At 37.2% G+C, this 27,906-nt stretch overlaps 1 protein-coding gene across 1 annotated transcript in view; it reads right to left on the bottom strand.

Moving 5' to 3' along the window:
* Nucleotides 1-2,119: 2,119 nt before the first annotated feature.
* Nucleotides 2,120-27,906, bottom strand: part of LOC134804313 (chymotrypsin-2-like) — an 80,035-nt gene continuing 54,248 nt past the window's right edge. The window contains exon 7 of the mRNA XM_063777325.1: nucleotides 2,120-4,731. The gene's annotated coding sequence lies outside the window, so the exon portion shown is untranslated. The remainder of the gene's footprint in view (nucleotides 4,732-27,906) is intronic.

Here is a 27,906-nt window from a genome sequence, read left to right as displayed (position 1 = left end):
TTCAAGCCTACACTCATTTTAATGACATTACCGTGGCATCAACGCCGCCGCAATAATGTCGCAACGGTAATTGCAGTTGACGTCCGAAATATCTGAATGTCGAAATTGTGGTGCTGTCGTTGCCTTATTGTCGCGATTAGAACATTCAATATGTGACTGGGTCATTCGTTAGTCTCTGAGAATATGTCTGCGGTTGCGTCTAATTGCCCCGACATTTTTCATACATTTTGCATGGATCTAGGCAATTAGACTGCAGACATATTTTTGAGAACTACGCGACTAATGTTAGCTTTAGACATGCCTTATATCGCATCGTGTCGTGCACGATAAAGGCGCCCATAATATACCATCAGAATTGATTTGTATTTTTATCTTTTCAGTGCATGGACGTAGATGCGTAAGTTATTCACATAATCTACTTAGTAGGACTATATGTAGGTATTACCCTTCGTACCCTTCGGATTGCAAGAACAAGGGAAAGAAATGCTTTGCTGCCTTCCTTACCTTTACTGGTTTCTACCTGTCATCATCATCATCATCATATCGGCCCTTTATCGCCCACTGCTAAGCATAGGCCTCTCTTCTAGTACGACACTTGTCCCGGTCCTGAGCTAATCTCATCCAGAAGTGACACGCAATTTTCCGGGTGTCGTCCATCCAACGAGCCAACGTCTACCTGTGCTTTGTGGGATCTGTCAATGTGGGATGTTGATAATGTTGATAAAAATTATCCTATGTCCTTCCTCAGTCCTCAAACTATCTCCATACGAAATTTTATCTAAATCGATTTAGCATAGTGTAACATGTCAGAGGCTTCCTTCCATGTTAACATTATATGTGAACATAGTATTGTTCTATTTTTAAGTCGGTTAAATTCCAATATTGAGTCACACGGTAATTGAAATATCTCAAGTAGGCCATATCGTCTGAAATTCTAGAAACAAAATTTGGAGAGCCTAGTCATTTATAGTAAACCAATATATTAAGATACTTATTCATAAAATAATTTTAACTTTATTTCAATGTCATAAAGCTTTATAGTATAAAAATTCTATTAAAAATCAGTTTGGTTTCTTATGTTTCAAGTGTGTCAACTTGTATTTCACACGTCATCGTAAAATGGATGAATAATGTTTGTTTTGGTTAAAATATTCTATGCAAAATTGAACCATATTATAAAGAATTAACAAAGGGCGGGGCTCTACAATATGTGCTCATATAGAAAAACAAAGGCGGTTAGAATAAAAAAACTGTAGTGTCAATCCCATAGGCGTAAAGAAAATAGTTTAAACCACACCCCAAAGTAGGTCAATTTGGACCTTATTTTAATTAGGAAATAAGGTGTAATTAGTGAGAGGATTGTACGAAATTATGAAATTCAGTATTGGTTATGGAGAATACCAATGACATACAAGGAAGTGGGGTTTTGGGATTAAGGTAGGGATCCAGAAATAGCCTTACGGGATCATTCTTCGTCGCCTTAAGCAAACCGTCGGACGTGTTCTCTTGTCTAGGTACCTAGGTCTATCTAGGTTACCTATATTGTGTCCTGACCTGGACTTTCCTAGTTTCTCATGATGCTGGTAGAGTTTGGATTGGGGCATAGTATAGTGTAATTTGTTGTGGGATTTTACTTGAATAATTTTAGAGAAGTACATTTAAATGTGTTAATTTTAGTGGGATTAATTATTTTAGTGTTGTTTATTGATTTGTGGTTCAGACAAGTGCTAGAGTATTTAATATTGTACTAGTAGAGTTTAAATAATAAATCAATAGACTTATTAATATTGTAAAGTTAGTTTTGTTCATAGTGTTTTTGTAATTTTAGTGAATTTTAATTGTTTATTGATTTGAGCTCAGACAAGCGCTATTGTGTGAGAACATACTAAGTGAAGTTTAGGTTATAAATCAATAGAGTAATAACGTTTGTAGAGTCTTGATTTGTTTTCAGTGCAATTAATTAGGTTGTGTTTTAATTGTGTTTAATATATATAGTGTTTTGGCTTGGATGATTTTAGTGACTTTTAGCACTAGAATGGTCTTGGTTGGAGGACTATATATATATATATATATTAATTTAAAATTTAGTTTCGAGATTTATTTCGTATCTTATTTATGGGGTAGAGAGAACTAGTTCGATCCAACATAGTGTTGGGGGGTTAGTAAGTTTGAGCGGATAACCTAACGGTGGCAACTATAGCTCATATTACTAACTTGCGGTGTTTTTGATAATATCAGGTGGGGACCTGACAGTTCCTGCATTTATTAAGACAAGTTTACCCCTTAGGATCTGGAAGATTTGGGTTGTCATCTAGACTTCTTAAAAAAGCCAGATTCTAGACCAATTATCCCGTATCTATATACTTATATATTCACTTTTATATTACCTTTTCCGGCTATATGTCTGCTTTCCCAATCCACTCTGTGGATGTATAGCTAGCACACGAGGAATTAAGGTCTAGACTAAATCGAGCTTCCTCATTCGTCTTGGTTAGCTTTAGCATAGAAATTACTCATTGCACATCGAGTAATTACGCGAGTAAATTAAATGTGTATCCCGCCCGGGATACTAGTTTGCAAATATTTCGGTAGAGTAGTTGGATAGATTAGCTGTTAGGTTTGTTTTTATATTTGTTTGCTAAGGGAATTGTAGGAGTCACCTGGATTTATAAATTTAAGTATGTAATTAAGCCATTAGATATTTACAGTAGGTAGCTAGGATCCCTTTCGATACATTTGATATGGCTATTTTAATTGCGTAGTGCGATTATAATTATGGGTTTATGGGTTAAATTCAGATTAGAGTAAGCTAGGATGTAGTGTGGGATTAGGGATTATTAGGATTTTATTACATATAATTATTTATGACTTATTGACAAACTTGACATATTGACTTATGACATGACTGTATATATTTTGTCCTTTGCAACGCTACTGGTAGAAATATATTGTGGGAAAAACTAAAGTTAATAACAACAATATAATGTAGTATTGTAGAATCAATTTGCTTATAAAAGAAATATTTGTTTTGCCTGTCCCTTAGCGGTATGTATGACGATTACATTCTGTTTTCTGCAGTTTATCTGTAATTTTCACATTTGACCTTAAAAATATAGGGTCGTATTATCATAAAACCTTATTTCAATGAGTGATTTATCCGGGCTAAGATCAAGGCAGATGCACGATCGTAGAATATTATGGTCCGAAAGTGTGATTCAAAATGACTACAGCTAAAGTTTGGATAATATCATTTCTTTGAATATTAAAATACGCATACTACAAAATTACAGTATTCTTGGGAATTGGAGTGGATCAAATACTGCTGCTCTACTACCAGTATTTTGTTATGTTAAATTGTCCCTTTAAATATCCTCTCATTGTTGACGAAAAATGTCACAAAATAATGACATGGTCGAATGATGGTGATGTGATGGCCTGTCATTATTAAAAGATGTCCCTTCTGGACCACAATATAGTTCCTTCAGAACTGGGGCGGGGATTCTGACCTGCAACTGGATGGTGATCACGGATGTCGCGGTGGCGTGGCGACATCTATACCCCAAAAACAAAATATTGTGACATTTATTAGTTATTAGTAATTGTACTTTGACCAACTGACTATTACATTTGACAGACTTTACTTACTTTGACATACTTTACTGACTGTGACATTCTACAGACTTTACTTACTTTGACATACTTTACTGACAATTTGACTATGACATTCTACAAACTTACTTAATTACGACATACTTACTGATTACATTTTTATTACAGACTTAATCTGATTAATTCAAACATTACTATAACCTGCAATGATATTTCTTATTACTCTGACATAATTCTCGGTTTAATAATTATTTGACATTATTAGGATTTATAGGCGTATTATTCATAACTCTTTCCTATTATGCGAAAAGGATTTTGGTTACTATTAGCGGTTACGACGAAGGGTTCTACATAAACACTAAACGATCATTTGGCCAATCTACTGATCCAATTCAAGATATTTAGGTTATTTGCATTATTTTATAATAACTAAAGTCTGGCTAGCCAAATATTGTTGAGGGATATTTCGTTATTGTATCACCAATTGTCTATGATTAAAAAAAAAGCTAAAAGTCAGTTGTCAATTTATGTCATTCATTCAAATTGTTTGCGGTTTATAAGGGGTTTATTTTAAATAATATTAATAATGTCTATACTGAGTAAGGTTCGCAAACTATTATTTAAGTTCGTAAATAATTACGACAATGTGCGAAGTCGACGTGTAGCGTTGTATAACGAAAAACTGCAATGTTTACAACTCCTAAGCAAATGTAAACAAATTAGGAGGTTGGTGCTCTATAAATATTTTGATACTCAGCATTTAGCATATTTGGCAATACTTGTGTATTTTTTTTTGATGGATTAATATTACGGTATTATCGAGCTAGGTCTTATTTACACTACTTTTCATTTTTCGCCTTGTTACTATGGTATATGGTGAGAAAGTGTTAACATGTGTGTATCGTTGACTGTACTTTACATAGTGGTAGAAATTATTTGAGCTGACTTTGAGTGCACGTCAACGTATATTTAACTTATATCCTTAGGTACCTTACGTGTGCACAGAAAATCAAAAATATTTTCTAGTATCAAAACTATAATTCCTACTACACAAAGTGTGACCAGCCCAAGATTTTTTGAATTTCCCGCCAAACATTTGTGTAATATTTCAGTAGCCAGACTCTAGTAAAGGTAATTACGGTTTACGGAATTTTAAAGGTTTTTAGATTTTCTTATTGGAATATTTAGTACTTTAGGCAAGTCTAGGTTTAACTAAGTAGGGTAAATTAGGGTTAGTTGAGGAGAGAGGTGGGAGATGTTACAATAGGTACTACTACTTAGTCCGTGGGGCCCGGGAGCTCACAGCTTGTTTGCAGATTTGATTCACTGGGGACAAAAGAGCTGGCAGCTCCCTCGCTCAACGAATAAGCGTTGCGATTCAGCGAGGAAATGCTGCCACCTTTGGCACTATGCCCCAGGGGCCCTCTATAGATTTAGGTATAGATTTTTAGTTTTAATTATTTTAAGTTTGGACTGTACCTTTACATATTTACATTTTATTCTATCAATCAAACACTTTATTTTTAAATGAGTAAAAACATTTGGTTGGTTTTCACCGTCTAGGAGTCGTATCATACACAATAGATTTAGCATAGGTACAGATAGACAGAGTTAGTGGGGATTACGGTAATCCCGACAAAGCCTATTTTACTAATTAAATAGAAATAGGCTTTTAGCCTTTTAGGCGTCAATAGATGAGGCGCCTTAAAAAAAAGAGCTAAAAGGCTCGAGTCTTTTGGATCACTAGGATTACCATTTGTGGCTTCGAAGAAAAATATGTGAACAATTGTCTCTAGTTCTTTGTTGGTGTTATAATAACTTGAAACGACTCTTTATTTATTCTGTTTACAGACCCAATCACCCGTATCATCACCGTCGCACGTATGACTTAATGTTGAGATCGGCCCAGAACGCGCGATCTGCCAATAACAACAATAGACGCCAGTGGTTAGTGGCCCCCTTATTATACTTCTGTGGTGGCCCCCTTTATTACTATCTATGTTACGGCCTGGCCACGAAATTGCGCGACTGGCTTCGGCTAAGGCGAAAACCATAGGTGGGAACGAAGGTCCGATCTCTGTGTCTCGCTTCGACCTAATGGTTGTCGCCTTAGCCAAAGCCAGTCGCGCAATACCGTGTCGTGTCGTGGCCAAGCCGTTAAGGAGACGTTTGGAGGGCGACAGCGTTGTAGCACTATTATTTGTCATCAGTAAAGGTGAAATGGCTACTGCAGCTGCACTTCCTTTGCGACATTAGCGTCTTCACACTAGCGTCTCCCGAGCGTCGGCGTCTAGTCAACCCTATGGCTGCTGCTCGACGCAACGTTGGCACAACTTCGCACCGACACTATTTTCCATACCGCTGACTAGACGCCGACGCACAAAATACACTAGTGTGTGGTGGCCCTTACTGCTGCGGCCTGGACACGGGTGCTGCGGATTCCTCCGTTACCATTAACGACACGCCTATCGTGCGCGGTGCGTCACCGAGAACTTTGTCGGAATGCACGAAAGTTGATATTGGGAAGTAGCCGCGCGCGTCAGTTGACACCTTTAGCGGTCAAAAGGTTAAACTTATCTTCATAATAGGTCTTCGTTTATTACTAGCCTCGGAAAAGTAACATTGTTTCTGTTTACAGGATATATACAAGTTCAAGAAATGCCAACTCGTATGCCGACGGATCTGACCCTGATCCTAGCAACTCCGCGTAAGTACTGGTACCTAAGGTTACCTACCAGTCTACAGCCAATTTACGCAACACACCGTACAAATATATGTGACACAATATTATTTGCAATTCTAATTAAAATATGTGTGATAATATACATATATTTATATGTTTGCGCCCTTTGTTGCTTGCAAACAATGTAAGTACTTACTAGTAAATCAGGTAATGCACATATCACCTAATGCGGTTGACTGTTGACTGCAGTAATATTAACCCTTTACCAGTACGGTTACCATCAGTTTGTCACTGACGTAAACGCCGTCGAGAACGTAATTTACTTTCTATACATCTCGCTCGCACTCGCATATTAGTGCAAACGGGATGTATAGAAAGTAAATTACGTTCTCGACGGCGTTTATGTCAGTGACAAACTGATGGTAACCGTACTGGCCCCTATTAAGAACTAGCGTGTTTTCATACGTACTGTATATACTGTTACAACCGAATTGAACGTCTTGTAAAAACGACGACGAAAGTCTGAGATGTTCCTTTAAACCAGAAATAAAAATGTGGGTTACGGTTATCCCATCGCCTGTCTAAGTAATTAACTGTCATACTCGATTTTGTCTTATTATATTCTTGATCAGGCGAAGGGATATATTCCTCCCACATCTTATATCGGTTATCATAGTCAAGGTGTACCTCCAAATCTCCTACGAAACATTATATCAATCACTGAATCGCTCTAGGTTGAACACAAAAACGGTTTTATTACTTACGTGAGTTTTTATGACATGACAAGACAATTTACCGGGCCAGGGGAAGAATAGCTCCCGCACAGTTAAACTCTAATAAGGCCATGGGATAATGTCAACCCACATCCTAATTCTGATGGTCATACACAATAATGCATGAATATTTAGCAATGTTTACGATTACATTACCTTTCAATACTCAAAATCTACAAAATATAAAAAAATTGTTCGACCTATGTACTTCTATTTAATTACACAAACGGGTCTACCGCGATATAATTTCATTGTTTTTACCTTTAATTCCGACGTTTCAGCTGAGTTGCACCAGCTGTGGTCACGGAAAGACTGACGTTCCAACAAATGTCAACGGAGATATTAATAAAACACCACTAAACTACCCGAAATTAGTTTATAAAAATGTTCGGGGTAGACAAAGAAATTGCAGCTACCCGTTAAAGTTTAATGTTTATTGTCCACGGCACGACACGCAACACTCACAGTATCCGCTTATATCGCGGTAGACCCGTTTGTGTAATTAAATATGTGTACAAAACGCGAGAGTTTAAAGTGTACTATGTACTTCTGTTTCATAGAAATTAAAGAAAGTGTTCGAATTTCTCCGTAGTTTACTGGAATTAAAGTTCAAGTGAATTTAAACGGCTGCCAAAGATATATTACGCCGCTTATTTGCCAAAGATATTATTATAGGGATTGACAAAATATTTTGTAGGAGGTTTGGAGTTAAAACCTGACTACGGTAACCGATATAAGATGTGGGAGGAATATATCCCTTCGCCTGGTAAAGGGTTAACGCATTATTTATTTGTACAACATATAATATATTTGCACCGTTCGTTGCTTGTAAACATTGTCGATATTCAAAAATATTTAACAAACGTACCAATGTTGCTAGGACGAGTTTGACACTGACATATTCGCTAGCGACTATGTAAACTAACTCACAATGCATCTCCCTCGTACTGACATTAGTACAAGTGTACTGACACTGCGTTTGAGTTGGCACAGTCGCTAGCATTTAAGGTCGCGTAAACTCGTGTTGATGGTATAGGTTTCATTTTCATTCTTGTTTTTCCCGAGCTTTCATAATTTTTCAAATCTTATATTGGTTTACAGGCAGGGAAAGTAGAATTCGATCGCTTATCCTCCAAGTACCGAGTAGGTAAGTTTCAATTCCAATTCCAAGGTAGGATAGAAAAATTGAGGGTTTCACCCCATTAAATTAGTCGCTACCAAATTGGCTTAAGCTTACTAGTAACTGCTATATGCCCTAATATGCTCGTTATTCTTGACTTCCAAAAGCTATTGTATTATTTACTTATAAAATGTATTATTAAGCTTTAAAAAAGTAAATAAACATAACAACGTATGACAATCTGCGGGATCGTCTGGTAACTTATGAAAGTTATGTTATGGACTTCGAAATTTGAACTTATTCTATTTTGACAGATATAAACGGAACGCCTGGGAGGGAGTGGCGACTGTAGGAGCCAGTTTCCATGGAAATAAAAAAGTTTTCTGCAAAATGAACACTTTGTTTTTTTTTAATCAAATAGAGTTAGACCAAGAAAATTTTGCAGCAATTTTGATAGCATACGCAGTGCAAGTGTAATTTTAAACGTCAAACTTATATGAAATTATGACATTAACACTTACACTGCGTATGCTATCAAACTCACTGCAGACTTTTCTTGGTCTAACTCTACGTAGTTTTTACATGATTTTATATATTGAAGCCCTAATATGGTGGTTCTCTTACCTACTCGTAACAATATCGGTTTTATTATAATCACCTATATAAACAAACAATAAAGCTTCCTGCCAAAATGTTTTATTTATCAGTGCGATGCTATCTTAATCCTTTAGAGGGGAGACAGTGAGGCTTAAATTATACTGGGTGCTTTAACAAGGGGCTTAAAAAAACCTTGGACCAATAATAAAGCTAAGAAGTCGATATTCGACATGATAACGATTGATGACATAGCTTTAAAATCAACGGTTTCACAGTCAACACATTGTCGAACCGAATGCCAATCCAGTTCCTGGTGTGGTTCCATAAGAAAGAAAAATAGTTGCTTTGAGGTATTACATGACCAGTATTGTAACCATTTGGCTTGTTTACGACTTCAAACATATCAGTTACTATAGTTGTTTTTAATTTTTTTATGTCTAATTATGTTTATCCATTTTTTGTCTCAGTTTTGTTATGAGTGACGGAGCATTTTACAGGACACATTCCTGTATGGCTAAATAATAATTATCACAAAACAGTTTTGCGCTTCGGGTACGTTTACAGTTTAAATGTCTGGATCTGAAACCATCAACATTTGAGGAGTTCCCTCAATGCCTCATGGATCCCATCATCAAAACATTTGACACTGCCGTGCCGTAAAAACATACGGGAAAATGATGGTTTTAGATGCAAGATCCAATATCCGGACGGTATGTCCCTGGTCCCGTGGAAGATGAGACGGGTACTAGTCTGGGACGCCACATGCATCGATACACTGGCACCGTCCCATCTACCAAGAACTTCGACCAGGGCTGGGGCGGCTGCCGAGGCGGCTGAAAACAAAAAGTTTTCAAAATATCAAGGTCTACAAGTTGTCTCCAGAATCTCGCGAACTAAATTGACAGGTCAATGTGCACAAATGATACCACAGTTTGGCCAGTGATGTTCATATCGCTATTTTCAAAAAAATTTGAATTAGAGAATCACGCGAGAATTCACCGCTAGGGGCGCTACTGTTCCGCGGTCAGTTAAAATGTATCTTTAAATAATTTAAGTTATTTTACAAACGTTACTTGGTATTTCGAAAATTGTGCAATTTTATAACAACAGAGACAAGGATATTTGATACACATATTGTAATTAAATAAATATAGTTGGTCAAGCAGATCTTGTCAGTAGAAAAACGCGGCAAATTTGAAAAATGTAGGCGCGAAGGGATATAGTCTCATAGAAAATTGGAATTTCGCGCCTTCCTTAAAATCCTAATAATCCCTAATCCCACTACATCCTAGCTATCTCTAAACTGAAATTAACCCATAATTATGAACATAAAATGCAATAAAATTAGCCATAAATGTATCGAAAGGGAACCTAGCTATCTACTGTAAATATATAAATGGCTTTGGTATATTAAAATTATAAATCTAGATTAATCCTACAAAACCCTAAACCAAACAAATATAAAAAACAAACCTAACAGCTAAACTACCCAACTACTCTCCGAAATATGTGCAAACTAGTATCCCGGGATACACATTTAATTTACTCGCGTAATTACTCGATGTGCAATGAGTAATCTCTATGCTACAGCTAACTAAGACGAGTGGAGACACCTCGATTTAGATCTAACACCCTATTTCTCCGTGTGCTAGTTATACATCTACACTGGGGTTTGGTACAGCAGCGTATAACCGGAAAGGGTAATACAAAAGTGAATATATAAGAATATAGATACGGGATAATTGGTCTAGAATTTGGCTTTTTTCAGAAGTCTAGAAGACAACCCAAATCTTCCAGATCCTAGGGGGTAAACCTGTCTTAATAAAAGCAGGAACTGCCAGGTCCCCACCTGGTATTATCAAAAACACAGCAAGTTAGTAATTTGAGCTATAGTTGCCACCGTTAGGTTATCCGCTCAAGCTTACTAACTCCCCAACACTATGTTGGATCGGAACTAGTTCTCTCTATCCCATAAGAAAGATACGACATAACTCACGAAACTAAATTTAAATTAATATATAAAGTACTCCAACCAAAATCATTCCAGTGCTAAATATCACTAAAATAATCAAAGCTAAAACACTACATATATTAAACACAGTTAAAAGACAACCTAATTAATTGCACTGAAAACAAATCAATATTTTACAACCTCTAATACGCTATTGATTTGTAACCTAGACTTCACTTTGTATAATAAAACGCACTAGCGCTTTTAATCAATTAAGATTCACAAAAAAATACAAAAACACTATGAACAATACTAACTTTACAATATTAATAAGTCTATTGATTTATTATTTAAACTTTACTAGTATAATATTAAGAACTAGCACTTGTCTGAACCACAAATCAATAAACAACACCAAAATAATTAAACCCACTAAAATTAACACAATTTAAATGTACTTCTCTAAAATTATTCAAGTAAAACCCCACAACAAATTACACTACATTATGCTCCAATCCAAACTCTACCAGCATCATGAGAAACTAGCAAAATCCAGACCAGTGGGCTCGGCACGGTTCCATTTTTATCGTCTATCACTATGCGCGTCCCTTTTTGCAAATAGAACCCTTAGCATGCCCACAGATGACACGCACACTCAATGTCACTTTACTAAACTGTACACAGTAGAAATACCTCCTAGAGACAAATGGACTAACGACCAAATGTTCGTCGAAGAGGGAAGCCTTATTTGGTATACGGATGGTTCCAAGAAAGGCAATGATGTAGGATGTGGGATCTATGGTGAGAGACCTAAGCTCAGAGCTAGCGTCAGCATGGGCACACAGGCCTCAATCTTCCAGGCAGAAGTCTTCGCCATCAACAAATATGCGGAGATCAACCTGGATAGAAACCTAAGACACCAGCATATCTACATCAACTCAGACAGCCAGGCTGCTCTGCTGGCACTAGAATCTCTTGAGTCAAACTCAAAACTAGTCCAGAACTGTAAATCAAACCTAAATGCACTGGCTTATTCCAACAAAGTCATACTTAGATGGGTACCAGGGCACTCCGACATTAACGGAAACGAAGAAGCGGATGAACTTGCTAGAAAGGGCGCGGACACACCCCTGGTCGGCCCAGAACCGTTTTGTGGAACCACAAAACGGGATGCATATTCTCTGCTCAACAACATAGAAAAAACGAGAGCAATCGATTGGTGGAAGTTCGTAAAAGGACAAGAACACTCGAAAGCTCTAATCAAAGGGTTCAACAGCAAAACTGCTAAGGAGCTTCTAGGGCTCAAAAGACACAAAACTTGTGCGGTGACTAGAATTTTGACTGGACACTGCAAGTTGAACAAACACATGTTTCAAATAGGGAAAAAACAAGATGCGACATGCAGGTTCTGCCAAGAGTCAGAGGAGACTGCTATGCACATCCTCTGCTCCTGCGGACCACTAATGTCCAAAAGAAGTACCTACCTAGGGCGACATATACTGGAACCCTATGAGGTACAGAGCATTACGGCCCAAAGAATCTGGAATTTCCTGGATTCAACGGGCATTAGTAATGAACTTTAAAGGGCCGTCACAATAGATCACAGCTTGGTCGAAGCGACAGTCAAAGGCCCACATAAACATAATAATAATAATAAATGCGCGTCCCTTTCGCACTTACATACTTGTTAGAACGTGACAGGCATGGTGACAAGGGATAAAAACGCGACCGTGCTACGCCGCCAGGACATAATATAGGTAACCTAGATAGACCTAGCTACCTACACTAGAGAACACGTCCGACGGTTTGCGAAAGGCCACGAAGAATCGTCTCCAAGGGATTTTATTGAACACTACTGTAACTAGACGCACTAGCTGATCTAGTTAACATAAATAATTATTGACACAGCTGATCAATCGATAATATTTTCATAAACTTTAAAACCTCAATTATTATGTACAAATGTTAATTAAAATAAATACATGTAAGTAGCTATAATGTATGCATTCAGTAAATTAACTTTAAATAAAAGCAAAACATTCTCACGAGAAATCCGAAACAACAAACAAACACTTAACTGAGTCAACTTTCGTAGTGGGCCACTAATCAGAAAAACTGATTCGCTGAAACCAAAGAGACTAAAATGTGTATAGAGAATTACTGTCGGTAAATTTTGTAGTCACGAAGGTTATGCTGCCATCTGTTGACGCAGTATTGAAACTAAAGATGAAAATGTATAAAAATATCAATAAAACATATATATTTACATATAGACATAAATGATTTTTATTAATTTTGGATCGTTTGTGCTTTGATCCGTGTTTTTTTTACATTGATGTGCGTTAGAATTGTTAAATATCAAGGGAGTGGCGCCATCTATTAGAGAGTGCTTTGTCTTGATTTCCGAGGCACGGGGTTTCTTTTGACTTTGCTTGTCTTATGGGAATCACATCTCTTTGCTAAAACTACTCAAGATTGGTACTCGAGTTTAAAGGAAATAAATAACAAAGATCTTATATCGAAGTGCGTCTAACGCGCCAAATGCGTCAAACGCGTTTCGTTAATGTCTTTTATGGTTATAAATACCCCCACGCCAAGCTGGGAACTGGTTATTCTATTTTTGTCCGTCGGATTGTCACGATCTCTGGCTCGCCCGTAGACGTTAAAACAAAGGTGTTATTTTAACGATTTAATGTTTGACATTACGTAGCTACTATGCTGCTTTGTGTCAGACTGTTCAATTGTTAGTTCAGTGTAAATACTTACGTGTGTTTTGGTGTTTTTTGTGTTTTAGAGCCAGATTAGTGTCTGATTGCACGGTCAATCAACCGGAAACGCCTAACCTAGCGGTGATAAGCAGGCTTTTCCGGTCCTCTTACGTTCTCTTCAAGGTCTGACAGAGGGATCTGAGGATCTCACGTGTGGATCATTAAGAGTAATCTTTACTCACTGAAATCTGTTGGTAATTGAAGAAGCGTGGTCTTGTTATATATATTTATATATTCACATTTTATATTTCAGTACAGTACCCTTGGCTACGGCCTACACTGCGGAGGGAGGCAATCACACAGACACTAGGGTTTGCTATACCTCGGTTTTGTCGGCCGAACGTTTACAGCTTAAATTAGGGTCCCTCTCTCATACACTCCTCCCTGTAAAGATAGAGGTTCGCCTCTAGATTTACACATTAGAATAGGGACATTGGGGTAGAGTTAGGGTAGAATCATTATTTGGGTGTTAGGGTTATTTATTATTTCTTTCTATATTATTTATTCTCTCACATTTATTTTAGTTACACACAGTGTTAAAATCATTAGAGTGTTAACTGTTTTAAAATACTGAATAAAATTAAAGTCTAGTTTCAGTAGCATATGGATGGGTTACTGAGGCTCGTACATTAAATATGATTTTAAGGTAATACGTTTTTATATTGGGTGAGATAGGGGAACAAAGTTATATGAGGACATACTAAATAATTTTGTTATAGGGAGCTAGTGACAGGCGGAGTAGTTCACTAGTGACAAATTGAGCTTTTCTATAATGGGGTAAATAAGGGTATTAAGTCATGTTTAGTAAACGATTGCTTCAGTATTCCATACATTTATAGTAAGTATATTCAGATGAGTTTCTTGGCGTTTCTTCTTGTTTGAAAATAGGTTCCGAAACGCAGATAAAAGTAAATATTACATAGTGCTTAGGAATACCTTTTAAAAACAATACAAAATAAAATAGGTATTATTTAGTTTAGAGACCCGTCTTCATCCGAGGCGTGACAGTAGATAAAGTATGTTTGTACGTAGTAATATTTGCATCATTTACATATAAATATTTTTTTTAGCTAGCTAGGTTAGTGAAGGGATATAAAAGGCAAATTATGTTTAAATTACAAACAACAAGGGCTTATACTACTGTTCACGGTAACTGGTCACGGTAGGGCTCGGTAGGAGCTAAATTCAAAAAAATATAATTTGTTATTTATTTTTCATACGATAGTTTTATAATATAATATAAAAATTACAGTAGCAATATTTACAATTACAAAGGGTATTTTAAGGGTAGTATTTTAAATCCAAATCTAATCAGTCTGCATATAAAAGACGATGGGTACTAAGGTTCACAACGTATTAATTTCACTAGACGATCACATGGCCAAATTTATCTATTTTTCTTAATTTGTAATCAATTCTGGTTGAGTTTTATTAAAGTAGATTAGCTAGTAGAGGGTTAAGGTACACTACCATCGATCCTGACACCCTTCTTCCTTGTACCTGATTGGTATTCCCCATAACCAATAATGAATTTCATAATTTTGTACAATCCTTTCACTAATTACACCTTATTTCCTAATTAAAATAAGGTCCAAATTGACCTACTTTTGGGTGTGGTTTAAACTATTTCTTTACGCGTATGGGATTGACATTACAGTTTTTTATTCTAACCGCCTTTGTTTTTCAATATGAGCACATATTGTAGGGCCTCCCTTTCTTAATTCTTTATAATATGGTTCAATTTTGCATAGAATATTTTAACCAAAACAAATATTATTCATTAAATTTTACGATGACGACTGAAATCCAAGTCGACACACTTGAAACATAAGAAACCAAACTGATATTTAACAAAATTTTTATACTATAAAAGCTTTATAACATTGAAATAAAGTTCAAATTATTTTATGAATAAGTATTGAATTACTTAATATATTGGTTTACTATAAATCACTAGGCTCTCCAAATCTCTTTCTAGAATTTCAGACGATATGGCCTACTTGGGATATGAGAAGTAATATAACTATTTCAATTACCACGTGAGTCAATATTGGAATTTAACCGACTTAAAAATAGAACAATACTATGTTCACATATAATGTTAACATGGAAAGGAGTCTCTGACATGTTACAATATCTTTTTTATCTGTGAACGGTAGAAAATTTGCTTCGGGAGCGAATTTTTGTTTTTTTAATAGTGTACCTACTTGAGAATCTTCTAAGAGGGTTGAGAGGGATTATATCGGGAACAATTTTTTTCAGGCTTGGCCGCAGATGTTTGGAATTTTCATTCGGTTTCCGCACGGAATGACAGGTGGGAACGGGACGTCGCTCTACAAATGCATGGTGCTGTCTCGCTTGCACATGTCATTCCGTACGCAAATTTCCGAGCGTGCGGGGCTAGGCTAATCCGTAACGTGCCAAAAGGAGACATAATATAAATAGGTGATACGCAGTTCACCGGGTCAGCTAGTTATTAAATAAGTGATAATTACCTATTAAAATTCTTTATGTCCTTTCTATATATGCATAGACATTCCACATTAACAACATTCCGTTGTTAATTGAACTCAATAATAAGTTTTTGGCAAAAATTTCATTTTCGGTACAAGCTTTTATCGCCGACTGTACTTTTTTTCCACAGGCAACTAATACTCATCGAGACTATTCTAAAAACCCCAAACACAATTTAGGTTTCGTTGTTTTATCACAGAGTTCCTATGGCCACCTCCAGTCTCCATCATCAGATCAGCTCCATGACACCATAATATTGCATTGTCACCCGACTTACGGATGTATGCAAAATTTCAGCTCAATCGGAAATCCGGAAGTGGATCAAATTTAACTTGCAAGATTTGATTACACACAGACAGACAGACAGACAGACAGACAGACAACGGTCAGGTGAAACTAAATAAAAGCTTGTAAAAAATAAGTACCTACTGCATTATCATTAACAATTATTTTATTATCTATAAAGTGGCATGTAATTGAATTGTATCAATTATGATACAATTCGACACGCCGCCATGTTTGATTGACAGTCAGTATATAAGCTAGGATTTATATGTGACTTTTGTCAATATCCACACGTGTGAATACAGCTTATTCGTCTCCTTACAGGTGAGTATCCTTTTTTTATCATGGTTCTATAATATTACGAAGAGGTAGACAAACGCTGCTCCATAATAAGTCCAAAGATCGGACAAATTGGCGTCATTGCTCGCAATAATGTGGACATGACTCCAAATTTGATTAAATAATTAGTCATTTGATTATTTTTTACCTGAGATTTAATTTGGTTCCCTAGTCAATAAATAGCACTTAAATATATTGTTGATATAAAAAATGAGTACCTACAGAAAATTTGAAAAATATACTGATTTTTTTTTTTTATAAATTTACATACATTATAAGAAATCTGTGTGTTATTTATTGATTAGAATCAAAATTAAACCACAGGTAAGAAATTAATTAAATGATTAATTATTTAATCAATTTTGGAGTCAGGTCCACATTCTTGCGAGCATTGACGCAAATTTGTCCGATCTCTGAATTAATAACGTAGTCTTTTCCTCTCTGGATATTGACATTACGATATTGACTCTCTGGATACAGACAGCTGTAGTCAACATCAAATATATTATAGCTGCAAAAGTGGTCAAATAGTTCATTACATATTTAGTACGGTGTGACGAACTATTTGGCCGCTTTGGGTGCTATAATTTTAACGCTGACTACTCTATGTGAATTTGAATTTTTTTAGATATCAATGACTCGATTCGTGTTCGTTTTCGCCGCGGTGCTGATGGCTGCTGTCGCCAGTGTACAAGTAAGTACTTAGCCTTATCGTGAATAAAAGAATAACTGCGAATTTACCGCTATTTTTCGTATATCGATAGCTTCTTGATAAGATGTTGTGAAGATGAGTATTGCGACTGCATCCTGTGTTACAATTGTAACGTTAAAGCAACATTAATTAACCGCGGCAACGGCTTTGGTGTCGCCGCTGTATCTTTTTGAAGTGAAAACTTTTTTAGAGGCGCTGAGCACTCTTTGTGATGGGGAAAAATGTTAAACTCGTAACAGGTGTCACGTGACCGTAAGACGTAAGGCGTAACCCTCTCTTTCTACCGCGCGGCGAAAATGTATGCCTGAGCCTGCTGTCTCGTTTAGGCGGCGCAGGGCGCTTGCGTGACGTCACTTGCTTTTTTTTTAGAGATTTTTGCTTAGAGAGCTAATAACTTTTGTATAGTGGCCAAAAATATCATACAAAAAATACTATAATAAAGCGCAATTCATGCAGATTTTAAAAATATACTCGTTTAATAATATATTACTGCAAAGAGATGGTGAAAAAATTATTAAATGACCGCAGCGCGGGTATAGTGTAAATAACATTATTTGCGGTATTTGACGTCTGTCACTCACAACAGCAATACTACGTAAAATGTTTTGCACATCGAAATCACAAAGGAAAACAACTGCACTGCGAACGTTTACGTTCTACGTCTTTTTTTTTTAATTTCAGGGTTTGCCGGACACCACCGTTATGAATCGGTAGTCGTCTAAGTAAATCGATATGAATTTTTCATTTTTCTTTTAATAAAAATAAGCCGAAGACGTGGAATTCATTGCTGATATTTGTTTTTTTCAGTTTCATAGTAATTTTACAAGAAAAACGTAAAAAGGTGAAAATTTTGGTTGGAGATTTTTGCTTAGAGAGCTAATAACTTTTGTATAGTGGCCAAAAATATCATACAAAAAATACTATAATAAAGCGCAATTCATGCAGATTTTAAAAATATACTCGTTTAATAATATATTACTGCAAAGAGATGGTGAAAAAATTATTAAATGACCGCAGCGCGGGTATAGTGTAAATAACATTATTTGCGGTATTTGACGTCTGTCACTCACAACAGCAATACTACGTAAAATGTTTTGCACATCGAAATCACAAAGGAAAACAACTGCACTGCGAACGTTTACGTTCTACGTCTTTTTTTTTTAATTTTAGGGTTTGCCGGACACCACCGTTATGAATCGGTAGTCGTCTAAGTAAATCGATATGAATTTTTCATTTTTCTTTTAATAAAAATAAGGAAAAGGTGGATAATTAACTGTAAATATGTATATATTTATCGTCACTTAACAGACAACAAATTTGACACAGAAATAACATAAATAAACTTTAAAATAGATCCCCAGTTAGTTTCAATTTTGAGAATGGGTGCGACCTACTCGGTCGGTGTATTAAATACACCGACCGACCGGTAGCTTGCGGGAAAATCATATAACTCTAGCTTTATTTAAATCTCAAATAAAAATTCATTATACGTCACAATTCGATACCTCAGTCTACGTGCCATCCAATCGTAATCGCTTGCTGTGACAATCGATTTGCGTTAGTTACATCTCTATATACGTCAGTCATAATGTGTCAAATACCGCAAATAATGTTATTTACACTATAGTTGAACTCTCGCTAGGCGGCGTTTATCTTACATAATGGTCGAGTACGAGTATCTGCTTATGCTTACATTGTTAAATTTTATGATATTTAATTACACAAACAGGTCTACCGCGATATAATTTCATTGTTTTTACCTTAAGTTCCGACGTTTTTAGTCGTTTTTATAATTAAGTATGTGTACAAAATGCGAGAGTTTAAAGTGTCAAATTTTATGATGCCGAAATAAAATAGTTTCTATATATTTTTATAAAACAATTTAATGTCCGCAGTTTCCGGTACACGGACATAACTCTGTGCACTTTAATTTTCTTTTAATGCAGTTGCAACCATTTGCAAAAAACGATGCAACTGCATTAAAGTACACAGAATTATGTATGTGTACCGGATACTGCGGTCATTAAAATGTTTTATAAAAATATATAGAAAGTATTTTATTTGAAACCATATAATTTAACAAAGTAAACATAAGCAGATACTCTTACTCGACCATTTTGTAAGATAAACGTCGCCTTGCGCGAGTCCAGCTACCCGCGCTGCGGTCATTTAATATATTTTTTCACCATCTTTTTGCATTAGAATATTATTAGACCTATATAGTTTTAGAATCTGCATGAATTGCGCTTTATTATAGTATTTTATTTTGTATGCTCTCAAAGCAAAAATCTCCAACCAAAATTTTCACCATTTGACGTTTTTCTTGTAAAATTACTATGAAACTGAAAAAACGAATACCGGCAATGAATTATACGTCTTCGGTTTATACGAAAATGATACCAAACTTACCCAAATGGCCACCAGGACCAGAATAGATTTTTTTTAAAGAGGACGGGTGGCGACCATCTTTGTACCCCACCCTCCCCGACTAGACGCACATTTCTTATTGCCTCCCAGGCTTGAAATGCTTAGAATTACTCAAGGAACATATGTGATGAAGCTCATAGCTTAATAAAAATTTTTAGGGTCAACTTCATAACTGCTTCCACTAGAACGTTCAATCTGTGACTGGGTCATTCGTCATTCTCTGAGAATATCTTTGCGGTTGCATTGCATCTATATTAATTGCCACGACTCTTCATACATTTTAGACCGCAGACATATTTTTAAGAATTATCCGACTAATGTTAAATTTAGACTATGCATTATATCGCATCGTGTAGTGCACGATAAAGGCGCCCACAATAAATATAATACCATCAGAATTGAGTAGTATTTTTATCTTTGCAGTGCATGGACGTAGATGCGTAAGTTATTCACATATTAATCTACTTGGCAGGACTATAATATGCATCCTTCGGTATGCAAGAACAAGGGAAATAAATGCTATGCTGCCTTCTTACCTTGTCGTTGTGCAAAGTTCACGTGCACGGAGGATTTATACTTTTACTAGTTTCTACCTGTCATACTGTACTGTAATCTAAGTGACCCGCAATTTTCCGGATGTCGTCCACCCAACGAGCCAACGTGTACCTGTGCTTAGTGGGATCTGTCATTGTGGGATGATGATAATGTTGATAAAAATTATCCTATGTCCTTCCTCAGTCCTCAAACTATCTCCATACCAAATTTTATCTAAATCGATAATTAGCATACTACTACTCGGTCCGTGGGGCCCGGGAGCTGAGCTTGTTTGCGGATTTGGCCAAACGGCTGGTTGATGTCACTGGAGACAAAAGAGCTGGCAGCTCCCTCGCTCAACGAATAAGCGTTGCGATTCAGCGAGGAAATGCTGCCATCTTTGGCACTATGTCCCAGGGGCCCTCTTTAGATATAGGTATTTTTAGTTTGAATTATTTTAAGTTTCGACTGTACCTTTATTTACATTTTATTCTATCAATCAAACACTTTATTTTTAAATGAGTAAACACATTTGTTTGGTTTTCACTATCTAGGAGTCGTATATACACAATCGATTTAGCATAGGTACAGATAGACAGAGTAAGTCGGGATTACCATTTGTGGCTTCGAAGAAAAATATGTCAAACAATTGTCTCTAGGTCTTTGTTGGTGTTATAATAACTTGAAACGACTCTTTATTTGTTCTGTTTACAGACCCAATCACCCTTATCATCACCGTCGCACGTATGACTTAATGTTGAGATCGGCCCAGAACGCGCGATCTGCCAATAACAACAATAGACGCCAGTGGTTAGTGGCCCCCTTATTATACTTCTGTGATGGCCCCCTTTATTACTATCTATGTTACGGCCTGGCCACGAAATTGCGCGACTGGCTTCGGCTAAGGCGAAAACCAGGCCAAAACGAAGGTCCGATCTCTGTGTCTCGCTTCGACCTAATGGTTGTCGCCTTAGCTAAACCCAGTCGCGCAATACCGTGTCGTGTCGTGGCCAAGCCGTTAAGGAGACGTTTGAAGGGCGACTGCCGCAGCGTTGTAGCACTATTGTCATCAGTAAAGGTGAAATGGCAACTGCAGCTGTACTTCTTTTGCAACATTAGCGTCTTCACACTAGCGTCTCCCGAGCGTGTCGGCGTCTAGTCAACCCTATGGCTGCTGCTCGACGCAACGTTGGCACAACTTCGCACCGACACTATTTTCCATAGCGCGGACTAGACGCTGACGCTCAAAATACACTAGTGTGTGGTGGCCCTTACTGCTGTGGTCCTGACGCGGGCGCTGCGTATATCTCCGTTACCATTAATTGTCGCTGAAAATACTTATTTAGGCGGTAGCTCTTAAACTTATCTGTCATAGGTCTTCCTTTATTTACGTACCTAGTAATAGATTACTAAATAACTTCATAGCTACAGTCCAAAACGCAGATATATTCTGTAAATATTTTCTGTAAATATTATGTAAACCTGTGTTGTGTACAATAAAGTGATTACTACTACTACTACTACTACAATATTCGCCGACCAGTGGCCGTCCCTATAACGTAGTATCAGGATTTTTGAAGTGAAAACTTCTTTAGCGGCGCTGTGAACTTTTTGAGGTGGGAAAAAAATGATAAACTCGAGACAGCGTAAGGCGTAACGCCACAGAATAAATAGTAGTACTACCGTACAGAAAGGAAACTTCCTACAAAACCGAAGTTTGACAACGGTTCAGGGTCGAATCGTGCTATCCCTTTCTAATATATGGCACCCTTTCGGCTATTTAGGGTTGTCAAAATTCTATTGATTATCTTATCTGTGGTCGTGCACGCAAAAGGAAGTCAAGTGGTGCCAACCCTAATAATTGCTCGGAGCAATGCGTAGCCGAGCGGAGCCGAGTTTGGCCGAAGTCAGGAGTTTCGCACCCCTGGTAACGCGTAAGGCGTCTCTCCTCTCTTTCTACCGCACGGCGAAAATGTATGCCTGAGCCTGCTGTTTCATGTAGGCGGCGCAGGCCGCTTGCGTGACTTATGTTATGTGTGACGGACAATGTCATTGTTTTTTTATTTAAATGCCATCTACTGAGTTTTCCTCAAGCTGGTATTAATATAACGGTAGTACCAATAGTACCCACAGTGATGTGCTTAGGGATTTCAAGTAATGCGACGATACAACGCTAGATGGCGTTAAACTCAATTATACATAGTGCTGCAGACATTTTGCACTATATGGCCCATGTCGTTGAGTTTTCACTTCTGCCGGCACTCCCGGAGTGCAACCCTTTGTTTTTTTTATAACTCTACCTATGTAACTTAGTAATATATGTATGTTTAATTTAAGATTATAGAGATAGTTCGAAAAGTGTATACATGTTTATGATACTGACTATGTATTAACTGCTGTAATGGAAAAATATTTAGATAACAAAATACTTCTATGAAGCCGGACGGGCGATTAAATCTGTATCTCGAATAGTGTCAATGGGCTGTCAAGTTGACAGCGATTCCGCGTTGCCAGGGAGATAATTCCGAATCCCTTCGACACCAGTTCGGTCGATAACTAGTTCTTACCAAAATAATTATTATAATTCTCGATGAACGGGTAGAAATGTATAGATTGTCGAGTCTTCCTTTTCTTTTCTTAAAAAATATCATACCGTGCTTGTCCAGCAGCGCTTACCACGCTCTGGTTTAATTTCCGTATTTAGAATTTCACGTCAGTTTGGTTAAATGCCTTGGGATTGTAACCCTGGCAACATCGAAAAAGAGGCCCTCAGGAGACAGTGATTCCGCCATTTTTCACTTGGATTTTCTTCCCCGACCCAGCCGAGCTCGGCTTTAAATTAAATATTTGGGACAACGTTCTCATCTTTGCTGCCCTCAGTGTGTAATCGTGCCTTGCGGTTAACCCGTTTCCCGAAAGGGCGAGCCAGGCGCGTCCTGGGCTCTCCGGAGTTGACATTCGCTCACTCATAAACCCCCGCAAGACGATTTTCCTCCGACAGGAGGTGTCTACTAGGGGCGCGGCCTTTGGTAGGCCAGATCCTGTACCAGTCGACCTGTGCAGCTGGCCCCGCCAGAGTCGGAGCTATTGGAACCTCCGGCCATCTGGTCGAGAGAGCCGTCGACTGTCGCTACAGTGCAGCTAAGCCTTTCACTATTTTTCCCTAAACTGCGATTTTGGACTATTCACCTTTTAGTATTAACTATCAAATAGCGCAATCGACCAAGTATCACCAACGATAATTAAAACCTGGTTGTATAGACATAAATTTAGAATTTAATTTACTACCAATAAGTCGTCAAATAGTGATTAAGCTTAAAAGTGTAATCTTAACTAGCCCGACAATTAAATTGTTCCTGTCCACTATCGGGTTGTTTGTTTTATCTCCTTCGGTGAACCTTAGTTTAAAAAATTAGTATTACACTGTATAAGTGTCTTGGCATCCTGCAGCTGTAAACTTACACCTAGTATTTGTCTGAATAAATAATAAAGAATTACTAGCCTCGGAAATAGAACGTTGTTTCGGTTCACAGGTTATACAACATAAGAAATGCCAACTCGTATGCCGACGAATCTGACTCTGATCCTACCAGCCCCGTGTAAGTACTAGTACCTAAGGTTACCTACAGTCTACAGCCCATTTACCAAGAAATGCCAACTCGTATGCTGACGAATCTGACTCTGATCCTACCAGCCCCGTGTAAGTACTAGTACCTAAGGTTACCTACAGTCTACAGCCCATTTACCATGAAATGCCAACTCGTATGCTGACGAATCTGACTCTGATCCTACCAGCCCCGTGTAAGTACTAGTACCTAAGGTTACCTACAGTCTACAGCCCATTTACCATGAAATGCCAACTCGTATGCCGACGAATCTGACTCTGATCCTAGCAGCCCCGTGTAAGTACTGGTACCTAAGGTTACCTACAGTCTACAGCCCATTTACCATGAAAAGCCAACTCGTATGCCGACGAATCTGACTCTGATCCTAGCAGCCCCGTGTAAGTACTGGTACCTAAGGTTATCTACAGTCTACAGCCAATTTACGCAACACACCGTACAAATATATGTGAAAATATTATTAGCAGTTCTAATTAAAATATGTGCTATAATATATTTTATATGTTTGCACCGTTCATTGCTTGTAAACATTGTCGATATTCAATAATATTTAATGTTACTAGTTCGAAACTTCAACTAGCATCGTTACCACGAGTTTGACACTGACATATTCGCTAGCGACTACGTAAACTAACTCACAATGCATCTCCCTCGTACTGACATTAGTACAAGTGTACTGACACTTAGGGCATGCTCCCGGGAATTCCCGGTTCTCATATTCCCGGGAATTCCCGGGAATTTTATAGTGTCAAAAGAACCGGTACTGAAGACCCGGTACCGGTACTTCCCGGTTCTCATCATATGACTATTTATTCCCATTTCAACAGTAGTAATGTTTTAGTACTTTAGCTCGGAACTTTATATAACATTTAATAATAGTGCTATGAAACGGGGGACTCAAATAACCCGACAAACTAACCTAGTAAAGTAGACATTCGTGCAGGCCGTCATAGTGCTGAGTGCATCGACTACGTTACGGCCGGGCCGTGTGGCTCGGCCCAGGCGGAGGCAGTGTGCCGGTTAATTTGGTAAAATAGGTTGGAACGCCAATTAAGTGTTTGTTTACAATAAAATAACTCATTTATTAATTCTTATGCAATTATTTATATGAAAATAAGTCATTTATAAAGATTGCACGCTAACACAAACAATTTCTTAAAAGTAATCAAAAGATGCCTTGAGAACCGGGAAGAACCGGGAATCCCGGTTCCGGCCATGCCCAGAACCGGGAAATGAAATTCTTGGTACCGGAACCGGTACTGCATGCCCTACTGACACTGCGTTTAAGTTGGCACAGTCGCTAGCATTTAAGGTCGCGTAAAACTCGTGTTGATGGTATAGGTTTCATTTTCATTCTTGTTTTTCCCGAGCTTTCATAATTTTTCAAATCTTATATTGGTTTACAGGCAGGGAAAGTAGAATTCGATTCCTTATCCTCCAAGTACCGAGTAAGTTTCAATTCCAATTCCAAGGTAGGATAGAAAAATTGAGGGTTTCACCCCATTAAACTAGTCGTTACCAAATTGGCTTAAGCTTACTAGTAACTGCTATATGCCCAAATATGCTCGTTATTCTTGAGTTCCAACAAGCTATTGTATTATTTACTTATAAAATGTAATACCTATTAAGCTTTAAAAAAGTAAATAACAATAACAATGTATGACAATCTGCGGAATCGTCTGGTAACTTATGAAAGTTATGTTATGAACTTCGAAATTTCAAACACTTATTCTATTTTGACAGATATAAACGGAACGCCTGGGAGGGAGTGGTGACTGTAGGAGCCAGTTTCCATGGAATTAAAAGAGTTTTCTGCAAAATGAACACTTTGTTGTTTTTTTTCAAATCAAATAGAGTTAGACCAAGAAAATATTGCAGCAATTTTGATAGCATACGCAGTGCAAGTGTTATTTTAAACGTCAAACTTCTATGAAATTATGACGTATTAAATAACACTTGCACTGCGTATGCTATCAAACACACTGCAGGCTTTTCTTGGTCTAACTCTAGGTAGTTTTTACATGATTTTATATATTGAAGCCCTAATATGGTGGTTCTCTTACCTACTCGTAACAATATCAGTATTATTATAATCACCTATGCAAACAAACAAATAAAGCTTTCTGCCAAAATGTTTTATCAGCACGATGTTATCTTAATCCTTTAGAGGGGAGACAGTGAGGCTTACATTATACTGGGTGCTTTTAACAAGGGGCTTAAAAAACCTTGGACCAATAATAAAGCTAAGAAGTCGATATTCGGCATGATAACGTTTGATGACATTTATTTGTGTGATGAGCACAGATATTTGTTCCTGAGTCATGGATGTTTTCTATGTATTTAAGTATTTATATATTATATTTATCGTTGTTTGAGTACCCACAACACAAGCTTTCTTGAGCTTACCGTGGGACTTAATCAATTTGTGTAAGAATGTCGCTATAATATTTATTTATTTATTATTATTTAAGCCCCAAAATCACAGGCACCCTGTACCTAGCACGTACACGTCACTTGATTATCTTCGGCTTTTAGGTGAATCAGCGTTTTCGCCGTTAATGTAATTAATGGATACTCGTAAATTGATTAATTACAGAATTTGTTGCATAAACATGCGCTACCTTACTATTTAGTTAAACACTAGGAGAAACAACTTATTGCTGTTTCAGTTAATTTGGTATTTCAAATGATTAGAGTTCGACCAAGAAAAGTCTGCAACGATTTTGACAGCAAACGCAGTGCAAGTGTTAATGTCATAATTTCATAGTAGTTTGACGTTTAACACATTCATTGCCACTAAGTGCTACGGGTTACGCTCGTAGCGCGTAGTCACGGTTTCGCCGTATGGAGCGCAAACATTGTACCCGACAGTCGGGTTCTTAGCCCTGAATGTGTTAAAATAACACACTGCTTTTCATGGGTGGAAGTTAGACTGGTTAGAGTGATTATGTAGAGGCATATCGAGCATCATTTTTTTTTATTAATAACCGAGTTACAAAAGTTACAATAGTTAGCATGGTTTTCTAAGAACACACACCTAATCATAATCAAGACTGAAACAAAATTTTTCTCCGAAACGAAAAAAAATATACCACAAAAATAACAATTATATCTTTAATAAAAGTCAAAATATGGTTCAGTAGAAAAAAAACTAAATTTTTGCTGAACATACATGGGGGTCAAATCGGTATCTTTTATGGGTCTCTTATCATTGGCCTTTGTTTGATCCGTACTGAACCAGAGACCACTTATATTTGCCCATTTTTTTAACCGACTTCAATTTCATAGAAGGAGGAGGTTCTGTATTCGGTTGTGGCTATGTTTTTTTTTTGTTTTTTTTTTTATGTATGTTCACCGATTACTCCGAGACCCGTGGGCCGATTTGACTAATTCTTTTTTTGTTCATCAGAAGGTACTTCCAAGGTGGTCCCACATAAATCTGATGCTGTTTTGATGATGGGATCCATGAGGAATTGAGGGAACTCCTCAATTTTTAAATGCACATGTATGGTAATTTGGGTGTTTTCTTAAGCAACTCGAGCATTTTCTCTCGAATACCACCAATTTGACGAAGTTGACCTGATGATGATGATTGTTTTGATGACAATCATGACGATATCTTAAAATGTCGGACGTTCAGCGATCACTTCAAGACCCGTGGTCCGAATTGAGCAAATATTTTTTTGTTTGAAGGGAACTGCCTCCAAGGACGTCCCACATTAATCTGGTGCTGTTCTGATGATGGGATCCATGAAGAATTGAGGAAACTCCTCAATTTTTAAAGGCACATGTATGGTGATTTGGGTATTGTCTTAAGCAAATCAAGCATTTCCTCTTGAAAACCACTAATTTCATGGAGTGGACCTGATGATGATGATTGTTGATGACAATGATGATGATTTTATAAATGTAGATTACTCCAGAACCCGTGGTCCGATTTTAGTAATTCTTTTTTTGTTTGAACGAAGTTA

This window comes from Cydia splendana, chromosome Z (assembly GCF_910591565.1).
Source record: "Cydia splendana chromosome Z, ilCydSple1.2, whole genome shotgun sequence".
Classification (NCBI taxonomy): Eukaryota; Metazoa; Arthropoda; class Insecta; order Lepidoptera; family Tortricidae; genus Cydia; species Cydia splendana.
The sequence above is the reverse complement of the archived record's forward strand: the minus strand, read 5'-3'. Positions and strand labels throughout refer to the sequence as shown.